At 42.3% G+C, this 19,815-nt stretch overlaps 1 long non-coding RNA gene across 1 annotated transcript; it reads right to left on the bottom strand.

Annotated features, from left to right (window-relative positions):
* Positions 1-8,672: 8,672 nt before the first annotated feature.
* On the bottom strand, positions 8,673-19,574 carry LOC122239273. The gene is made up of 4 exons (XR_006218221.1): positions 19,475-19,574; positions 18,056-18,128; positions 12,809-12,871; positions 8,673-10,255 (listed from the first exon to the last, which is right to left on the bottom strand). It is a non-coding gene; the product is annotated as an uncharacterized LOC122239273 (long non-coding RNA).
* Positions 19,575-19,815: the final 241 nt, after the last annotated feature.

Here is a 19,815-nt window from a genome sequence, read left to right as displayed (position 1 = left end):
GAGATGGGGGTGGGGGTGGCGGTGCGCCAGCTGGAGACTGAGTCACATGGTCAGCGATTTAGTCAATTATGTCTATGTAATGGAACCCTAATTAAAACTCTGGACACTGTGGGGCACCTGGGTAGCTCTGTCGGTTAAGCATCCAACTTTGGCTCAGGTCATGAACTTTCAGTTCGTGATTTCGCGTCCCCCATCAGGCTCTGTGCTGACAGCTCAGAGCCTGGAACCTGCTTCCAAATCTGTGTCTCCCTCGCTCTCTGCCCCTCCCCCGCTGGCGCTCTGTCTCTCTGTCTCTCTGTCTCTCTCTCTCTCTCAAAAATAAATAAAAACTTAACAAAAATAAAAACACAACACAAAACAAAAAAACCTCAGGACACTGAAGTTTGGGTAAGCTTCCATGGTGGACAATATTCTGTATATTATCATATATCGATGTGCTAGGAGAGTGACATGCTGTAGCTCCACAGGGAAAGGACAAAGGAAGCTTCATATCCGGAACCTTCCCAGACCTCACCTCATTTGTCTCTCCCTTTGGTTAGTTCTGATTTGTACCCTTTAAATTAGTCATAAGAATAGCACTTTCCTGAGTTCTATAAGTTATACAAATCAATGATTTAACCTGAGGAGTACTGAGAACCTCTGAATTTAGACAGCTGGTCAGAAGTGAAGGTGGCCTAAAGACCCCAAACATGTGGCTGGTGTCTGAGGTGAGGGAAATCTTGTGGATGACTGTGCACTTAACCTGTGCATTTTGGCCCAACTCTGGGTAGTTGGTGTCAGAAGTCATTGCACAGCCCCAGCTAAGGTCCAAGCTAACTGCAAGCATCAGCCATCAGTCATGAATAAGACTTCATCTGACTTCAGTACACAGTCATCAAGTTATCCCTAGACTTTGGGTCTTCCAGTTGATGCCCTAGACAATGTGGGCCAGAGAGAAATCATCCCCACTCCATCTGGCCCAAATTCCTGTCCCACAGATCCATTAACATAATAAATAATTATTTTATACTACTACATATTAAGGAGATTTATTACAGAGTGAATGACAACCGGAATGTATTTTTGTACCTGGGAGTGGGATGGAATTGTAACAATATGTAAAACATGAGGCAGTGGCTTTCTGACCAAGTGGAAGACAGAAGGTGAAAAGTTGAGGAGAGTTAGTGAAGAAAGTTGTTTGTAGTGTGAAGGGGCAGGGACAGAGGATAGATTTCAGGCAGAAATGACATTAAAAAAAAATTTTTTTTTTTCATTTTTAGAGAGAGACAGAGAGCATGTGTGAGTGAGGGAAGGGCAGAGGGAGAGAGAGAAAGAGAGAGATAGGGAAAGAGAATCCTAAGCAGGCTCCTCACTCAGCACAGAGCCCAATGCAGGGCTCAATCCCACAACCCTGGGATCATGACCTGGGCCAAAATTAAGAGTCAGACACTCAAATGACTGAGCCACCCAAGCACGCCAAGCAGAAATAACATTTTGCACACAATATTGGGCAAAAACATATGAAGTTATCAAGCAATTTCAAATAATTTAATAGTGCCTGGTTATTTTGTTTGGAAAGGAGAGTAATGCAGTAAAAAATTATGGGGGAGAGGTGGGCCTCAGCTTAGGAACTGAGGTGCCTATATGCTATATTGAAGTTTTATAGAAGGATACCGGTAAGCCATGCAAGATTCGATAGGGAAATGATAGGATTTGATAAGCCTTTTGGAAGGATGAGCTGGAGGAAGTTTGGAATCTGGGCTGGAAGGCAGTGATCTCAGAGGTTTAACATTATGCACACAGTTGGAAGTCGACATCTAAAAACATATTAGAAACGACAGGGTCATTTTGAAAAGCTAGTTGCATCCATTCCTGTAGTAATCATGACAAACCCAGTGTGACTGGCAGCCAGAATAAGGGAAAAGGGGGTAGGTGGTCATAAAGCAATAGAACAGGAGGATCCATAGCATCTAAAGTAGACAGCCTTCTAAGATGGCCACAATGATCCCCACCTCCTGCTATCCACATCACATTGTAATTCCTTCCCCTTGAGTGTGGGCTGGACCTAGTGAGTCCTTTCTAACAAACAGAATGTGGCAAAAGTAATGATGTTACCTCCAAGATTAAGTTGCAAATGACTGTGGTTTCTGTCTTGCTGGAACTCTCTCTTTCCATTCCAGCTTGTTTGTGCTGATGAAGGAAGCTGGCATGATGTGAGCTGTCTTCTCCACAGAGAGGTCCATTTGGCTGGGACCTAGAGGCTGCCTCCAGCCAAGAGCAAGTGAGGAACTGAGGCCCTTGGTCCAACAGCCTGGGAGAAACTGAATCCTGCCAACAAGAGCATGAATGAGCTCGGAAGGGGATCCATCCCCAGTTGAGCCTTCAGGTCACAGCAGCTCTGGCCAACACTTTGATTGTACACTGTGCCAGAGGACCCTTGAGGAACCTTGAGCCAGAAAACCCAGCTAAGCCACCCCCAGATAACTGACCAGAAATTGTGAGGTATCATGTGTTTGTTGCTTTAAGCCACAAAGGTTTGGGGGTAATTTGAAAGCAACAATAGATAACTAATATAGCATTGAAGCCCATGATTTCTACTCTACCCCTAGCAATATTACAATGATACTTAAAAATTTTTTTGCAACATTGTTCTTTATACATCCCTAAATATATATGGTACATTTGCTTCAAGTTATGGTGAATAAAAACAAGTTTCATCTTGAAACATTTTTGAAAATTTAACATCTTAAAGAAATTTTTTTAAATGTTTACTTATTTTTGAGAGAGAGAGAAACAGAGTACAAGCAGGGGAGGGGCAGAGAGAGAGGCAAACACAGAATCCAAAGCAGGCTCCAGGCTCTGAGCTGTCAGCACAGAGCCCGACATGGGGCTCAAACTCAGGAACTGTGAGATCATGACCTGAGACGTAGTCCTAGCTTAACCGACTGAGCCACCCAAGCGCCCCTAAAATTTAACATCTTTTGGAGTGATTAGAGAAATCCTGTAATGTCCCAAGCCCAGGAAGTCTACAATTTTGGAAACTGGAATGGGTTAGGAAAGATTATATTCTCTTGTTTTCCAAAGACATTCAAATACTAGCAAGTTTATTCCAAATGTGTTACTAATAATTTTCTTAATTGAAAACTAGAGTGTACAGAGGGCAGTCTGCAAGCTGCAATAGGCCTAAAGAGTCCAGAATTGTAAATAGGGAGGGTGTGGACCATTAACATCTTACAATTATAATTCTTTAATTCTGTGTGTGTGTGTGTGTGTGTGTGTGTGTGTGTGTGTGTGTGTGTGTTTTAAAGCAAATACTCTCACAGTGTGGTGAACAGAAAAATGGCTCCACCAAAATGTTCACCTCTAATCCCTGGAACATGCAAATATGTTACGTTACATGGCAAAAGGAACTTTGCAAATGTTATTAAATTAAGAATATTGAGAGGGCGCCTGGGTGGCTCAGTCGGTTGAGCGACCGTCATGACCTCGCGGTCTGTAAGTCTGAGCCCCGAGTGGGGCTCTGTGCTGACAGCTCAGAGCCTGGAGCCTGCTTCTGATTCTGTGTCTCCCTCTCTCTCTCTCTGCCCCTCCCCCACTCATGCTCTGTCTCTCTCTGTCAAAAATAAATAAACATTAAAAAAAAAAAAAAGAATATGGAGGTGGGGGGGGGTGCCTGTGTTGCTCAGTTGGCTGAGCGTCTGACTCTTGATTTTGGCTCAGGCTGTGATCTCACAGTTCGTGGATTCGAGCTCTACATAGGACTCCTCACTGGCAATGCAAGTCTGATCAGGATTCTCTCTCTGCTTCCCACCCCAATTCAACAGATAAACTTTAAAAAAAAAAAAAAAAAAAGGATATTGAGATAGGAAGATTATCATGGATAGCCTGAGGTCTAGTGTAATCATAAGTGTCCTTGTAGGAGTGAATCAGGAGGAGCAGAGTCAGAGAAGGATGTGATGATGGAAGCAGAAGTCAGAATGATATGAAGAAAGGGTCACGCGTATCTCTAGAAGAGGGAAAAGGCAAGCAAACGGATTCCTCCCTAGAGCTTCCAGAAGGAACATGGTGCTGTAGGGAGATCTTACAATTTCTGATCTCCAGAACTGTAAGATAATACATTTACACTGTTTGAAGCCATTGAGTTTCTGATAACTTGCAATAGTAAAGCAAATTTGCAATTTGTAAAGCAGCAACAGGAAGCTAGTGCATATACTTTACTTCTTTCGGATCTAAATTTGCTTCTTATTGTAATCAGGCTATATTTTCAAATCTAATTAAATAATGGCATTTTATTACAGAAAACCAGCTGACTATCAAAATCATTTGGAAAACTTTTAAAAAATACATTTCCCTAAGCGTCATCCCCAGGGATTCTAAGGTGGGAATTATTGCTACAGAATGAGTATGGCTAGAAGGGAGAGCCCCCTCTAATGGGGTGGGTGGTTAAAGTGTAAATGGCAACTTTAAGCCCATTTATGGTTAAGATATATTTTTAATGAGACTTTTACGATCAGACTATTTTTTAAACCTATTTTTTAATCCTAGGTTTCCTTTTCCAGCATTCAAAGATTTCCCTTCTGATGATCTCCGATGAATGAACTTGGCTGCAAGCATTGCAGAGAGAACCTGATTGCAATCCAGTGATGGTAAAACAAAACAAAAACCAAAACCAAAAACCCTTTATGGGACTGAATAGGTACTGACACAGATATACCAGCACCACAGTGGGGAGAAGATTGTATTAGTGCCCTGGGGCTCCCATAATAAAGTACCACAAACTGGCTGGCTTATTGTATTACAGTTTGAGGGCCACAGTCCAAAATCAAGATGTCAGCAGGACCATGCTCCCTCTGAAAGCACGAGGGAGGCATCTGTTCTGGGTCTCTTTCCTAGCTTTGACAGCTTGGTTTGTGGCAGCATAGCTAAAATCTTCACATGGCATTCTCCCTGTGTGTGTCTGTCTCCAAATTCCCCCTCTTTATAAGGACACCAGTCATACTGGAATAGGGGCCCACCCTACTTCAGCATGACCTCAACTTAAGTCCTTACATCTGCAAAGACCCTATTTCCATAGAAGGTCACATTTTACAGTACTGAGGGCTAGGACTTCAACATATGAATTTGGGCAGGACACAATTTGACTCAAAACAGGGATGTAGGTCCTGGGAGACTGAAAACAAGGCTTGTCAAGGAGATGGTGGGGTAGTAACAGCTGCCTTTTTTTTCTCACAGAGACTCTCAGAGTAGGTGCTCTTCTCTCTCGCTCAGAGATGATGAAACAGAAACTGAGGAGGACTAGGCAATTTCCCTGAGTTCGCACAGTTAGGGGCAGAGCTGGGTGCCTGCCCAGGTTTATCTGGCTCCAGAGCCCAAGCTTTCAATCACTCTGCCACCTCCAGGAATAATCACGAGAGCAAAAGCCCTGGTTTGTAGGCCTAGTCCTGCCACAAAATAACATGAGACATGTAATGAATCATTTAACTTCTCTAGGGCTTAATTTTCTCTCCTGTAAAATGAGCCTAATAATAATATATGGGGAAGTACAAGTGCTTCATAAACTGTAAAGCACCCTGCCATTGTAATAAGTGTTATTAAGAGCAGCATCAGCATAAGGCAAAGACAATTAACATGTTCTCAGTGGAGACTGAGGATAGATTTCTCTTCCCTGGGTTTTTAGACTCTGTATTGCTTTTATGACCCTCCACCTTTCCTATGTGGGCCTCTCCCTCAGTCCATATACCTATCGTCTCATCTTTCTCTTAATTCAGACCTCCTGCCTTGAGTGAACAAATGAATTCCAGGCTCCTTTTTGTTTTGTTTTAATGAAGTTTCCTAAATTAAAATCATTGTTTCATTGAGACAGTTCTTTGGGTAGCTGAGAAAAAAATATAGTGTCTCAGTTCAGGCTGTTAAAACAAAAGTACCATGGACCCAGTGGCTAATAAACAACAGAAATTTATTACTCACAGTCCAGGAGGTTGGGAAGTCCAAGATCAAGGTGCCAGCAGATTAGGTATCTGGTGAGGCCTGCTTCCTGGTTCATAGATGGCTGGCTTATTCCTGTTTCCTCACATGGTAGAAAGGATGGGGGAGCTCTCTGGAGTCCCATTTATAGGGGCAATAATCCCATTCATAAAGCTTCCACTTTCATGAGCTAATCTCTTCCTAATACCATTACTTTGGGGCTTAGGATTTCAAAATATGAATTTGAGGGGGATACAAGCATTCAGTCTATAGCCTACAGAAAATGGGGTATTGGATCTCTTCAGAAGCTTGTTAAATTCTCCCCCATTCTTTGCCAGTTGAATATCTACTATCAAACTGCAAAAGGGAAACACAACTAAACAAAAGACCAATTTACCCATTTGATAATTTCAGGTAAATCTATTTTGTTTCCTTATTTAGCTTTTGTTCACTTTTTTGGATATCAGCAAAACAATACATGTTCATTATTAGAAGGATTAGAAGTTACCCAAAATAGGAGTGCCTGGGTAGCTCAGTCAGTTGAGCATACAACTCTTGATTTCAGCTCAGGTCATGATTCCAGAATCATGGGATCTGGCCCCACTGCATCCATGCTGAGCGTGGGACCTGCTTAAGATTCTCTCTCCCCCTCTGCTCTACTGCCCTGCTCTCTCTCTCTCTAAAATAAAAAAAATAATGAAATATAAATTAAAAAAAAAGAAGTTACCCAATACATACAAAGAAAAGAAAACTTAACCAATAATCTTATATCCAAAAGAAAGAAGCCATTAACATTGTGGTTATTTGTGAAAAACTGGACTTTTACTGAACATTTTGCTTTTTAAACTTAGTATTATGAGTATTTATACATCTGTTAATATTCTTTAAGAACATAATTTTTAATCACTATATAATATTCCACACGTATTTTCCCTATTGTAGAGAGATTGTATTCAGATTGTTTCCATGTTTTTGCTCCTCTCAACAGGGCATAGAAGGAAATCCTTTACTTAAATGTGCACATCTAGTTATTTACCTATGTCCTGAAAGTGAAATGATAAGGTTGGAAAGCTTTCTGTATATAACACTGTATCAGTCAAACAACAGACACTACTGTGAGATTTGATTACAAGGTGTTGGGCAGCCCACAGATTTGTCAGGAAAGTTAGAACCTAAGGCTTAGGTAATGGGCAGCAATGGAGGAAGGCTGGGCAGCCAGAGCCCCAGCCAATGGCTCACTATTGACCCAGTGCAGCAAGAATTCCTCTGCTACTGCCACTGAGGCAGAATAGGAGCCTGCACTTGCTGCCACTACTGGCCCTGGGCCTGGACATCAGACACCATGCTGGCATCACTACCTCGGCAGCTCCCGGAAACTGGACGTTGCTGTAGCAGCCAGAAAGAGTTCTGCTCTCTTCCAGTTTCTAGGCATGACAAGCAATAGATGCACAATCTTGGGTCATTACATCTGAGTGCCCAAGCCTAGAGGCTGGGAATGAGAGTAGCTGGTGTGTGTACCTCTCATAGGAAGGGATGAGCCCTGCCTTCCAAGACTCACAAGGTGGGAGAGCCCACTCACTGCCGGTTTGATAGACAAAAATTAGTATCTTCGTCTTAACTTTAATTTGTAGTTATTTGTTTGCTAGAGATGATGGATCTTTTGGATAGAACTATTGGTGGTTTGTATTTTTCTTTTGTTAACTCCTTAATCATACCTTTTGATGCTTTTTCTGTAAGAATATTTCTATTGGGGTATATATATCTTTTTTGTGAGTACTACTTTTAGTGGTAAGACCATGAACACATTGACAGCCAAATCTGTTTTATCTTTTCCCCAATTTGACCTTTCACTTCACTTAGGAATTTATAATTTTAGAAAAAGTTACATCTACCACCTTTTCTCATTAGGGTTTCTTACTTTGCTTTTAAACTTAGGCCTTCCCTAATCAGGAGTTAGGTAAATATTCACCTATATCTTCTGGCTAATGCAAATACATCTAATTTTTAAATCTTCAGGTGAACTGGTCAGACCGCCGTAAAGTTGCAGAAGGGAGATCTACATCCTAGAATAGGGGAGGAATCCCCCAATATTCAGTAGAGGTAACACAGGAGGGGTGTTCTTTTTCCCTTCTGACTCCTGAGGGCATGTGAAAGCCTACTGTACAAACTGTAGTTAGAAGTAGATAGGTTAGTTAATAGTGCATTCTACCATGACCTTACTTTGGTGAGTTTCCATGTTGTTAGAAAGTGAAAAAATGAAGTGGCTTCTTATTCAGAGTAGTGGAGTTTTATTTTTTTTAAGGTATACTATTGTATAACTATCTGACATTTGAGTCTCCATAGCAGAAACTCCTTTTATCCCCAGACTATATGTGTATGCCCTCAGCATGGTGGGATGGATGTAGGAAAATACTGAAGAAGATTTGGAGAACATCAATGCTGCCAGACAAAGACAGTGAAATATTTAATAATTACTTGTTATTGACTGGAAGAAGTGGCTCCTGAATCCTTTCCATGTTGTTGTTGGTATTGCAAGAGCCAGTAACTGGCTCAGTGTGAAGAACTGAGGGTGGGTAAGTCTGGGGAAATGCAGCAGAGAGCCCTCCAGAAGGGCAGCAGAAGAATCCAAAACTCCACAGGGAACAGGTGCAACTTTAGAGTTCTGAGAAACAGGCACAAGAACTAATAGCCAGAGGATTCACTTCAGGAACGGGGTGGGCATAGCTGTTTTAATCGCCTCCACTTCACCCCATCAGTAAGGGGAGGATTCCCGCCCTGGGATTATGGGCATGGCTGTGACACCTGACACTGAACAGACGAGATCAACAGCAGTTTATTGGTCATATATACTTAGCTTGGGGGAGGAGGACACTCCATGCCACACAGAGTCACATGAGGGTTGCACTTGAGGTCAGGGTGAACAAGTGGGGGCTGTGGGAAGCAAACTTTGTAGTATCAAGACAGTGAGGTGCCCCCTGGCTCCCAAGGAAGGATGTGATTGGCTTGTTTGAGTAATTCTGTTGGCTGACAGGGAACTGAATCCTGCACACGATGAATGATAAACAGGTGGTGTGCCTGGTCCCCATGATGAGGAGGGCTGTTTGGCTAAGAGACATCCGCATGAAGAGACAAGGGACGGGAACTTGCAGTTAGGCCACCGGGGAGCCTCTGGACTTTATAACATCTTAAAGCAGCAAATAATATTGAGCCTCCATTTCAAGCCTGACACAATAGCGCTTCAGGAGATTGGTTGGTGTGGGCTCTAGTGGTTAGAAGGAGAGAAAGTCAAATCCTGGGCAAAAGTTACTTTATGCCTTCAGAAATCAGGGATCTCAACACCAAATGGCACAAGCAAGACAGATTATTAGGACAGGTTGGGAGTCAAAGCTTTGAGCTACGAAGGATCCCACCCGTGGTGGCAGTCAGGAGACTGCTTGTTGTCCCAAAGCAGTGCCTGGTGCTGTGAGTAGTGAAGACAACGCCTATGTGTAACCTAATCTGCTCTCCATAAAACATACGTATCCTTCAGCCAACAGTGAGCATGTTGCTCTGTGAGAAAAGGAGAAGGCAAAGTCTCTCTCTGGAGACCCACATGTCACTCAAGTGATGGCAACAACAGAAGGCAACCAAACAAACTTCTGGGGGCTTCCCAGGGATATTTTGTCATAGTCTGACATAAGGTGCTGGGGTGGTACTTTCCACAGAAGCCAGCCGTATCTTGGACCTGGAGTTAGCAGCATAAAGTACAAGGTCCACAATATTCAATGTTCCATGAAGTATTTGATGAGCACTTACCAAACACCCAGAATTCCACATCGGTTGTATAGGATAGAATCCCTTCCCTCAAGGAGCTCCTAATCTGCTCGGCGGCATAATAAAATTTTTATATGAAATGACAACATTAAAAAGCATATAAATATGTTGAAGAGCATGGGGCAAAATGTTATAATAAAAGTCAGAAAATTTTCCTTATAATTGTATTGCTTGTATTCTATACTTTAAATAGCTTACCATACAAAAGACATCATATGGTGAAACACTTTCTTGACCTGTGAGCTGAATCTCTTATGTACCTACAAACTAATAGTGGCTAAAGTTTCTTCATGCCTTAGAATGTGTCCGTTTTACTCCAATTATTTACAGGCACCAGTTAAGTAGGGTTCGGTAGAGAAGTCTCCTCACTCACTTTGCACTTTGTTCCAAGTACACTGTTTGACAGCCCTTAAGCCTGACAGTGTTCAGTCTCTCCAACCTTTCAGCCAACCTTGCTGTGGCCATTTTTCTTGCTCCCACTGAGACACTTCGGAGATACCTAGGGGAGACAATTAGAAGAATACATTGAGATTTGGTCATTTGGATGTTAAGTTGGATAAATCTAGAAGGTATAAGTCACTTGGAGACTTTCCTAATATATTGTTTCTTGTTCCAGACAAATTCCTATCCACAAGGGTAGAGTTTGAGTCAGACTGGGTGGGGTTCTGTCCTTGCCATCCATAGACCTTGATCATATCAATAGCCCCAGAGAATTCTGCCCCAACTCCAGGTCATTCTTGATCCTTAGGTCAGTGGTGAGCAGTCTTGCCTGTCCTGCAGTCACCTGCGGGCCTGTAAATAATATAAGCCCAGCTCCTATCCTCAGAGATTCTGATTTAATTTGGGACTTGTGCTACGAAATCCATGTGTCAGGGTTGAGACGAAGACCAGGCATCTGCTTTAATGTAAAGGGAAAACTTCAAACAGCTATAACTGATCAATAATGTGATCCTTTCTGTGAACTCATTGTTACTGGAAGTTTCCCAGCAGAGGCCAAATTTATGAACAATTACTTCTCTGTCTCCATCATAAAACATAACTATACCCTAAAGCACCTTTTTACATTGTCTCATTAATCTGCACAAATGCACTGTGGGAGAGGTGTCATCATTATTCTCATTTTACAAATGAGAAAAGTGAGATGCAGGGAGTGTAAATTATTTTTAATATCATGAAGGCAGAACTATTGTGAAGATAATTCCTGATCTACTACCCCTCGTGGCCTCAATTCTGAAGACACACCCTGGCTCAGGGAGATGGCTGATAACCCAGACCACCTGTCAGCCCATTCAGGAACCCTTAGGTCTAACTGGAGGTTAGAGTGGGTAGAGGTAGGGTCACCAGAGCCAGAGATTACACAGCTGCAGACTTTCTTTGCTAGACCCTTCTGCTTACCCATCTGGGGCCCTTGATTTCTTCTGCTTGGTAGTCACTGAGGAAATAATTACCACCATTTATTAAGGACTTACCATGTATCCAGGATTTTGTGAGCTGATTTATATGTGCTCATTTAATCATTGCAACAGTCCCAGCAGGAAGGTATTAGATCCATTTTAAGATGTAGAAACTGAGGCTGAATGTCTTGCCCAGGATCACATAGCAAGACCATGAATCAAATTCAGATCTATTTGTTGTGAAAGACTGTGCCCTACAAAGAGGTCCCTCTTTGGGTGGCAAGGTTCCGAAGGGCAGTAGGATCTACAGGAGTTAGCTGCACCTTTAGAGTCTCCCACTATCTCCCTATGGAAGTCAATGGGTTCACATGGCTAGCCCAAGGGAGCATCCTGAAGGCTAGCTTCAAAGATGACATTTCATTGGGATATCTCCAACTGGGACCATTATTAGATTTAAGGAGCTCTAGGATTCCTGGAATTTAACTGCCTTTAGGGTTATAGCTGGTACAAGGCACAATGTACTCAGTTGGAAAGCATAGTGTATGTGTGCACACCCAAGCACGTGCATGCACACACACGATTACATGATATAGAGGATGTCAGGAGCATGGGGTTCTGGCCCTGTCTGCCACTGTACATTTAAGAAAGTCCAGAGAGGAAGTAGATCGGACCTAGGGATTTTTGAGGACATGGTTTTACTTATCAGATAAAGCTTTAAGTCTAAAAATCCTAAAACCAACTCCTCCTTGCCTCACCATCCAACCTCAAGCACTTTTTGGCAGCCATGAATCTCCTCGGGCATATTCACATCACCAAAAACTTTCTCGAAGGGCTCTGGGGCTTCCCAGAGGGGGTCTGGGGTCTGCAGCACTGGCATGGAGGTCCGTGAGATGACACAAGGCTTCTGCTCCTGGGGCATTTAAAGGCCACTGCTACCTTTCAGGGTCAGAGCCACGGGAGCATCAAGACCTCCGAAGGGCACCCTGGTCTTCCTTTCTGAGCTTGGGTGTACAGCCTACTTTAAAGCATTAAATGGAAAATTGTGTCCACTTTTGGCACTCATAATTATACTCTGAGTCCTGAAAGGTGCCTTTTGGTGTCCCACTCCAGTGCTAACACTTAATGTGACATGTGTGTGTCATATCCTCGGGCTGTGCCCTCCCCAGGGCACAGAAGCATTTAGGAACTAGGTGCTCTGGAGAGGCTATGCATGACGGTACAGGCAGCTGTCTCCAGGGCGTTATATTAGCACAAGGCTTTGGACTCAGACAGACTTGAGTTTAAATCCTGACTCTGACCCAAATGACTGTATGTTCTTGGGAAAGTCACATGCTTCTCTGACCTTTGTTTCCTCCTCTGGAAAACAAGGGCATTGATGCCTGTTGTGCAGTTACCTGATAGAGCCTCCGCCTGGAACCTGGCAAGTGCCGAGTGGCACAGAGGTAGTGTGATTTTAGTGGCACTGGGAAGGACCCTCAGGCCAAAACAAATCTTTTCCCAACCAACTTCCTGACTATATCTGGCCTCCACCCCCTCCACCTCCAACAGGGGGAAAGCTCTCACTCTGCTTCTTGAATGGCACCATGCTTTCTCCTAATGCCAGATATTTGTCCCTGTGTTCCCTGTTCCTAGAACCTTGTTCTTCTTGTACTTCCTACCTGTTCATCTGGTTAGTATCTTCCTTCAGATGTCTTCAGTCATTGGCTCAGCCACATCCTCACCTGAGTGATTATATTAGTAAGGTGGGAGAAGACATACATTGTTTAAAGAATATAAGCTTCATAACGGTGCCTGTTTTACTCACTGGTGCCCAGCATACACTGTGCCTCAGTGACTGTTGGCTGAAAGAATGACAGAGGTATTTGTTTAACCTAAAGAAACACGTTTCTCACAAGGCTAGTTCCCTCTAAAATGATGTTATTCAGAGGGCACAAAAAAGACCATGGTCAGATAAGTTGGGACACTGTGGACAAAACAAAGTTAGACAGGTTCCTTCTCTGTGGGACTTCTCAATACTCCAATATGATAATGTGTATTGTGAATTTCTGTTAGGAGAAGGGTCAAAACCAAACAAGGAGCTACATTTGTCATTTACACCCCACTGTGAATGAGTTTAATCAAAACCTGGCCTGGGAGTGAGTGAGTAAGTGATGAAGTAGAAGTTGTGGACTCTGAAGATGAGGAACTCTGCCTCTCTGCCGCCTGCTCCCAAAGTCAGAGCCCATGGGCTCCTGGGAGCAAAATCAAGTCAAGTCTTATACATCAGAGGTAAGGGAACTATTCACAACTCCCCCTTCACATCTGAATCTTGGCCCAGCAATCTCAGCCAGGACCCGAGTTCTCTTTATTTCTGTTCTTACCAAAAGACTTCTTTCTTACATCAGCTATGGAGGGATTTTATCTGTTTGTCATCTTCAATAAAAAGTGACTCCGGCAACGTGGTGTAAGGTTGATGTGTCCCAAGAAACAGACCTGTTCTCTGTCTGGTTTTGTTTTCTTTTATTGCTTTTGAAATCTCGCATTCCTCTTTTCATTGCTGGCTTGGGCTACAGGGCAGTACTGGTTTCACTCAAATGGAATATCTATTTGGAGCTGATTGAAAAAACAAAGCTGGCTAAAAGAAGGGTCAGGCCAGTCCTAAAGACAATTGCAAAAGAAATAAAAGGGCGACATATAAACCAGACGGGTATCCAAAACTTGGTTGGTTTCTATATTCCCAATACTGACTTCTGGGAAACTGTGTTTGAGCACGAGCGTGGGGCCAGGCCTGAAACCTCACAATGGAGGCAGCGTGTGAATGAGGTTGAATAGAACAGAGCTGAAGTGCCTGCTCTGACTCCTAGTGCTCCCAACATGTCCCCACAGTGACAGGGACAGTATTGAGAGGCACAGCAAAACTGCTAGTAGGAAGGGTTTGTCTCCAGCCCTTCTTTTCCACATCTAGCCGGGGGACTCAGCCTGCTTCCTCACTAAAGGTTCCATTGCTGCTTCCTACCCCAGCCAGCTGGAGGATCCCACTTATTTCCATCCCATTCATTCAAGGTCCTGGTCCTGCTTTTAAAACTAATGGTTTAAAAATGTGACTTCCTCCTATGTAAAGTAGTTGGATTTTAACAAGGGTCTTCTGGCTGACACCAGACAGTGGGAAGTCAGGCACTGGGTGGATCCTTCAGGGTAGATTGTCCTTCAGTTCCCTTCGAGGGCTGCACCGAGGCAGCTGTCTGCTCTGGCTTGGTAAACCTGGCACAGTGACAGGTCTCTGCTGTGCGGCAAAGGTGGGTGAAAGGGCGGCAGTGCACCAAGTGGGACCGAGAATAGAAAACAGCGCATGGAGGTGGTATTTTGTCCATGGATTGGGGATTACTATCCTAAGCAGCCAGGATTTTTCCAGTAGGGTTTTACACAATAAAATAAACGTGTTCTGCACTTTTAGTGTTTAAATAAACATGAAGGATTTATTTCTAGCCATAATGTAAATTGGTGATGTGGAAAGTTATGGAAAGAGAATGCATGCTAAAACTTCAGACCTCCTGGTTTCTGTCACTGCTCTGTGTGCTTAAACAACACTGATTTCTACATAAATAACTTACCTCTTATATAATATCTGTAAGATATTTTATTCTAAGAATTTATCCCTTTTTTAAAAAAGATACTGTTAATGTGAACAAAGTTTATGGAAACTAGCATGAGTAAACCAAGGGCAAAGTGCAATATCTATCTATTTATCTATCTATCTATCTATCTATCTATCTAATTTTTTCCTGCCACTGGAGTTTCTGATTTCCTATAATTTGTGTTTAAAATTATAATTGGACACTGTGACCCAAGATATACATTCCTAAAATATACCCTGGAATAGTGGCTTTCTAACCATTTTTTACTTTGACCTGCAATAATAAATCTATTTTAACTTGTAATCCAACACACACACACACACACACACACACACACACACACACTAAAAGTTTAATGAAACAAAGCTTACATTTACTTGTTACATGCAATGTACTCTAGTATTTTATTCTATTCTCTTCTATTTATTTTTCTTTCTTCTTTAAAAAAAAATATTATTACTACCCACCAGCAGATTGGGACCCCCAGTTTGAAAACACTGCCTTAGAGAAACTCTTGCATACATATGTAAAAATGTTCATAGGAGGACAGTTCAAAGTAGCAAAAAATGTAAGAAAAGTAATCCGGCTGATGATGAACATTGTGGATAGAGTAGTGAAAGGGGTAAAACTTGGGTTGTGGCATTAGGAAAAGACTTTCTGAGGAAATGACATTTAAATTTAGACTAGAAGGCAAAGCCTGGAAAAGAGCATTATACACTGAGCAGGCCTTGAATAGCAAAGAACTTGGCACTCTCAAGGAACTCTGTCAAGCAGAGACAGAGGCTAATGTGGTTGGGTCACAGTGAGCCAAGTGGAGAGACATATGATGAGATTGGAATGGTAGGAGGGAGATAAATTAGGTAGTGCTTTATAGGCAACATCAAAGGTAGCAGACTCTTTTACAGAGAACAAACTGATGGTTGCCAAAGTGGGGTAGGGAGTGGGAGGTTGGGCAAAACGGGTGACAGGAAAGGGAGATACAGGCTTCCAGTTATGGAATCACTAAGTCACAGGAATAAAAGGCATACCATAAGGAATACAGTGATATTGTAATAGCGATGTAACTGGACAGATGGTAGCTATACTTGTGGTGAACATAGCATAATGTATAAACTTGCCAAATCACTATGTTGTACACCTGAAACTAATGTCACATTGTGTATCAACTATACTAAAAATAAATACCTTTATGGTGATGAGCACTGAGTAATGTATAAGATTGCTGAATCATTATATTGCACACCTGAGACTAACATAACTCTGTATATTAGTTATACTTGAGTAAAAAATAAAGAAAAAAGAAACAAACATAGCAGAGTTTTATCCAAGTACAATAGGTAGCCATTGAAGGGCTATTTCAAAATGGGAAATGACATGATTAACTTTATCTCTTCAGTCATTGCCTGGCTCTTTTGTGAAGAATGGATTAGAGAAAAGATTAAGGAAAACCAGGTAAGAAGCTATAGTAAAAGTCTTTGGTGGTTTAGATTGTTGCTAAAGTGGAAACAACTAGAAGTGAATTGATACAGGGGCTATTTTAGAGGTAAAATTGATAGGACTTGATGATGGCTTATTTGGGATTGAAATTGGGGTTGAAGGAGAAAGAGGTGAGATAGGATTAGGGCTATGTCAGGGATGATGCACTCAGTATTCTAGCAAGACCATCTGCAGAAATGAAGATGTCATTTATTGATGTTTACATCAATACCAAAGGGGGAAGCACATTTGAGTGAGTAAAGATTAAGAGTCTGATTTTGTAAATCATAAGTCTGAGGTGCCTGCGAGCCGCCCAAATAGAGAGTCAAGTTAGCAATCACTTATGCAAAGGTGGAGCTCAGCAAAAAGATCGGACTGGAGATACACATTTGAACGTCAACTGCCTATACACATGAGATCATTCTGGGCTGACAGAACAGACCACAAGAAGAGGAGAAAGACAGGGAGAGAGCCACAAGGAGGGCCAATATTCAGAAGCAGTTTGAGAAGGAGGAATCAGAACAGGAGTCTGAGATGCCATGGCCACAGGGTGCAGGAAGCCAGGAGGGTGTGGCCTGATAGGAGACAAATGAGAATGGTTTAAGAACTGGTCAGTAATCAACAGTGTCGAATGCTGCTAAGAAGTTAAATATGATAAGACTGAGAAGTATCTGTTGGATTTAGTGACATAATTGTCACAACTGTAAGAGTTGCTTTTATAGATTGGTGGTGTCGAAGAAGAAAAGGAAGCAGAGATGGTGAGTGCAGTAAGTCTTGTGAGGCTTGGCTGGAAAGAAGAGCAATACAAAGAATACAGGCAGGGGAGCTGGTGTCATCAAGGGAGGTAATTTTTTGTTTGTTGTTTGCTTGAGGTGGAACATAGAAGAATGCTGTTTGGAAAGTTTGGGTGCAGAGTAAGAGGCTAAAGATGCAAAACAGAGAGGGTAACTACCAGGGCAAGGTCCTCAGTTGGCAGGCAAACCACATGTGGCTGAATGGCCTTCACTCAGAGGAAAGACATCTCTTCCACTGTGGGAAAAGGAGAGAAAGAGTGTGTGGGGGTCCAGGAAATTCTGTGGGATTGACGGTTGGGAGGCACAGTCTGATGAATGCAATATTCTCTGTGAGAAATGAATTAAGAGGGCGAGTCAGTTTGGGACACTTTGGTTGCAAATGACAGAATACCCAACCAAAAGCCGCCTCAACAAATAAAGGTTTAGTTTTCTCCCTTCACATAAAGTCCAGGGCTGAGCAGTTAGAATTGTTTGAAATGAATACCTTAATCTGAGAGGATGGAGATAGCTTTACATCCTCATTTGCATTTAATGAACTTACTGTCCTAAACTTGTACCTAAATAGAAATTCTACTTTCCACAGTACAGTTAAATCTGTTTTGTGCAAATTTACAGAAAATAAGAGAGAAAGAGGAGCAGAAGTTAATGGGCCCTTGTACATTCAGGCTTACAAAGGATCAGTAATGATTGTTGTCAACAGGACTGCCTAGGAATGGCGCTCTCCGGGATTGTACAACGTTGTAGCAATAGGTGTGAAGTGCATACTAGAATCCACTGCATGTTTCTGTTGGGATAGTCCAAAACATGTGCAACGATGGTAGGTCTAAATAAACTAGTAAGTAAGTGTTTGATGCTGACAGCCAGTTGGAGATGTTCACTTAAGGAAAAAATGAATGCGGATTTACAACACTCAATAATCTTTGGGTAAATAGTAGTGAAGATGTTTTCCTACTAGTCTGGACAGATATATAAAACATTAACTTTGATTCCTGTTTCTTTTACTCTAAGCTGTATTGCTTACCTGTGAGAGGTCAGTATAGAACTTTTCACCTCTTCCTCCTTGAAATCCAACAAAATATACAACTGAGGACCATCTGTAGACACAGATAAAAGGAAAGTATTCATCTGATGCTTTTTCACTACTGTGAATGGTGAAGATTCAGAGACTAGCTTTCCTGCAGATTGGTACTGGCCAGCATGCTTTTTACAATCTTGAATACATGAATCCAAGATAGAGAAATCCTGGAATCTTGCCACAGATAGAACAAGGTACAACACCTTCAACATTTCTTATACGTTATTAAATGAAAATTGTCATCCCTCCAACTGTCACACTCTATATCACAATTCAGAATATTTTGATATGGGTCAAATGCCCCATTTCTAAACTTATGCATCACTTCTAATGGAAATATGTTATAAAGACATGAATTCCTATCATGAGTTTATGATGCCTTAATTAAAGAAAGCTTCTCTGATAACATTTCAGACTTACTGCATCAGAGCTTGCAGCACTGTACAATGTCTCAAAGTAAGACTTTAAAACAGTGAAATGCATGAATTTCTTTATTTCTTTTTATTTCTTTTTTCAAATTTTTTAATGTTTATTTATTTTTGAGAGAGAGAGAGAGACAGACAGAGCACGAACAGAGGAGGAGCAGAGAGAGAGGGAGACACACAATCTGAAATAGGCTCCAGGCTCTGAGCTGTCAGCACAGAGCCCGACGTGGGGCTCAAACTCACAAACTGTGAGATCATGACCTGAGCCGAAGCCAGACGCTCAACCGATTGAGGCACCCAGGCGCCCCTAAAAAAATTTTAACGTTTATTTTTATTTTTGACAGGGAGAGAGAGACAGAGCATGAGCAGGGGAGGGGCAGAGAGAGAGGGAGACACAGGATCTGAAACAGGCTCCAGGCTCCGAGCTGTCAGCACAGAGCCCGACACGGGGCTCGAACTCACGGACGGTGAGATCATGACCTGAGCCAAAGTCGGACGCTCAAACAACTGAGCCACCCAGGCGCCCCATGAGTTTCTTTTATAAAGTCAAAGAAGGAATTGCCAGAAGGAGGTAAGAATAGAGGACCAACAGGACATTTTCAGGTGGATCAGTGCAGAGAAATTTACACAAGGTAATTGAGGATCAAAGCTCATCTTCCCTCGGAAAGGCTTTGTGTTCCCCTGAAGGTTCACATAACAGGCTAAAAACTGCTGGCTTAGCCCAAATGTGATTCCATGTCACTGAAACAAAACCAGGATTTCATAAATAAGGACAAATCAACAATGTTTGCAACAGGTGATCTTCTGAGACTGAGGGAGTCAGAGAAATAGTAGTTGGGAAGAACAGGAGCTCAAACTTTCTAGAGAACAAAAGTAAGATTGCTGGGCCATGTAGACTACCCACTGAAATCTGTAATTGAGATTTTACTGTGATACTAACCTGAATTGGTTTTTTGACTTTTGTGACAATACTCAGTTGCTCAGGCATCGACACAGGGGAGGTGGATGGTGAAGTTCATCCAGGACTGGGGGCCTGTAAGTAGATTCTATGAAAGAAGAGGTTGAGTAAACCTAGCATATTTGCAACAGGGTAATTATAATGATGAGCCCAGGAATCTAAGCCGGTATGGGGGAAGGGAGGCCAAAAGTACAAACAAAAACAAAACACCCAAAAAACCAAGGCGCAAGGATCCATGGATCTAAAAGCTCAATAAGGCCAAGCGAGAAAGCTGGAGGGGTGAGATCATGAATAAGAAATGGGATGTTTGAAACTGTGATTTG

This window comes from Panthera tigris, chromosome B3 (assembly GCF_018350195.1).
Source record: "Panthera tigris isolate Pti1 chromosome B3, P.tigris_Pti1_mat1.1, whole genome shotgun sequence".
NCBI lineage: Eukaryota > Metazoa > Chordata > Mammalia > Carnivora > Felidae > Panthera > Panthera tigris.
This window is presented reverse-complemented; position numbering and strand designations above follow the sequence as displayed.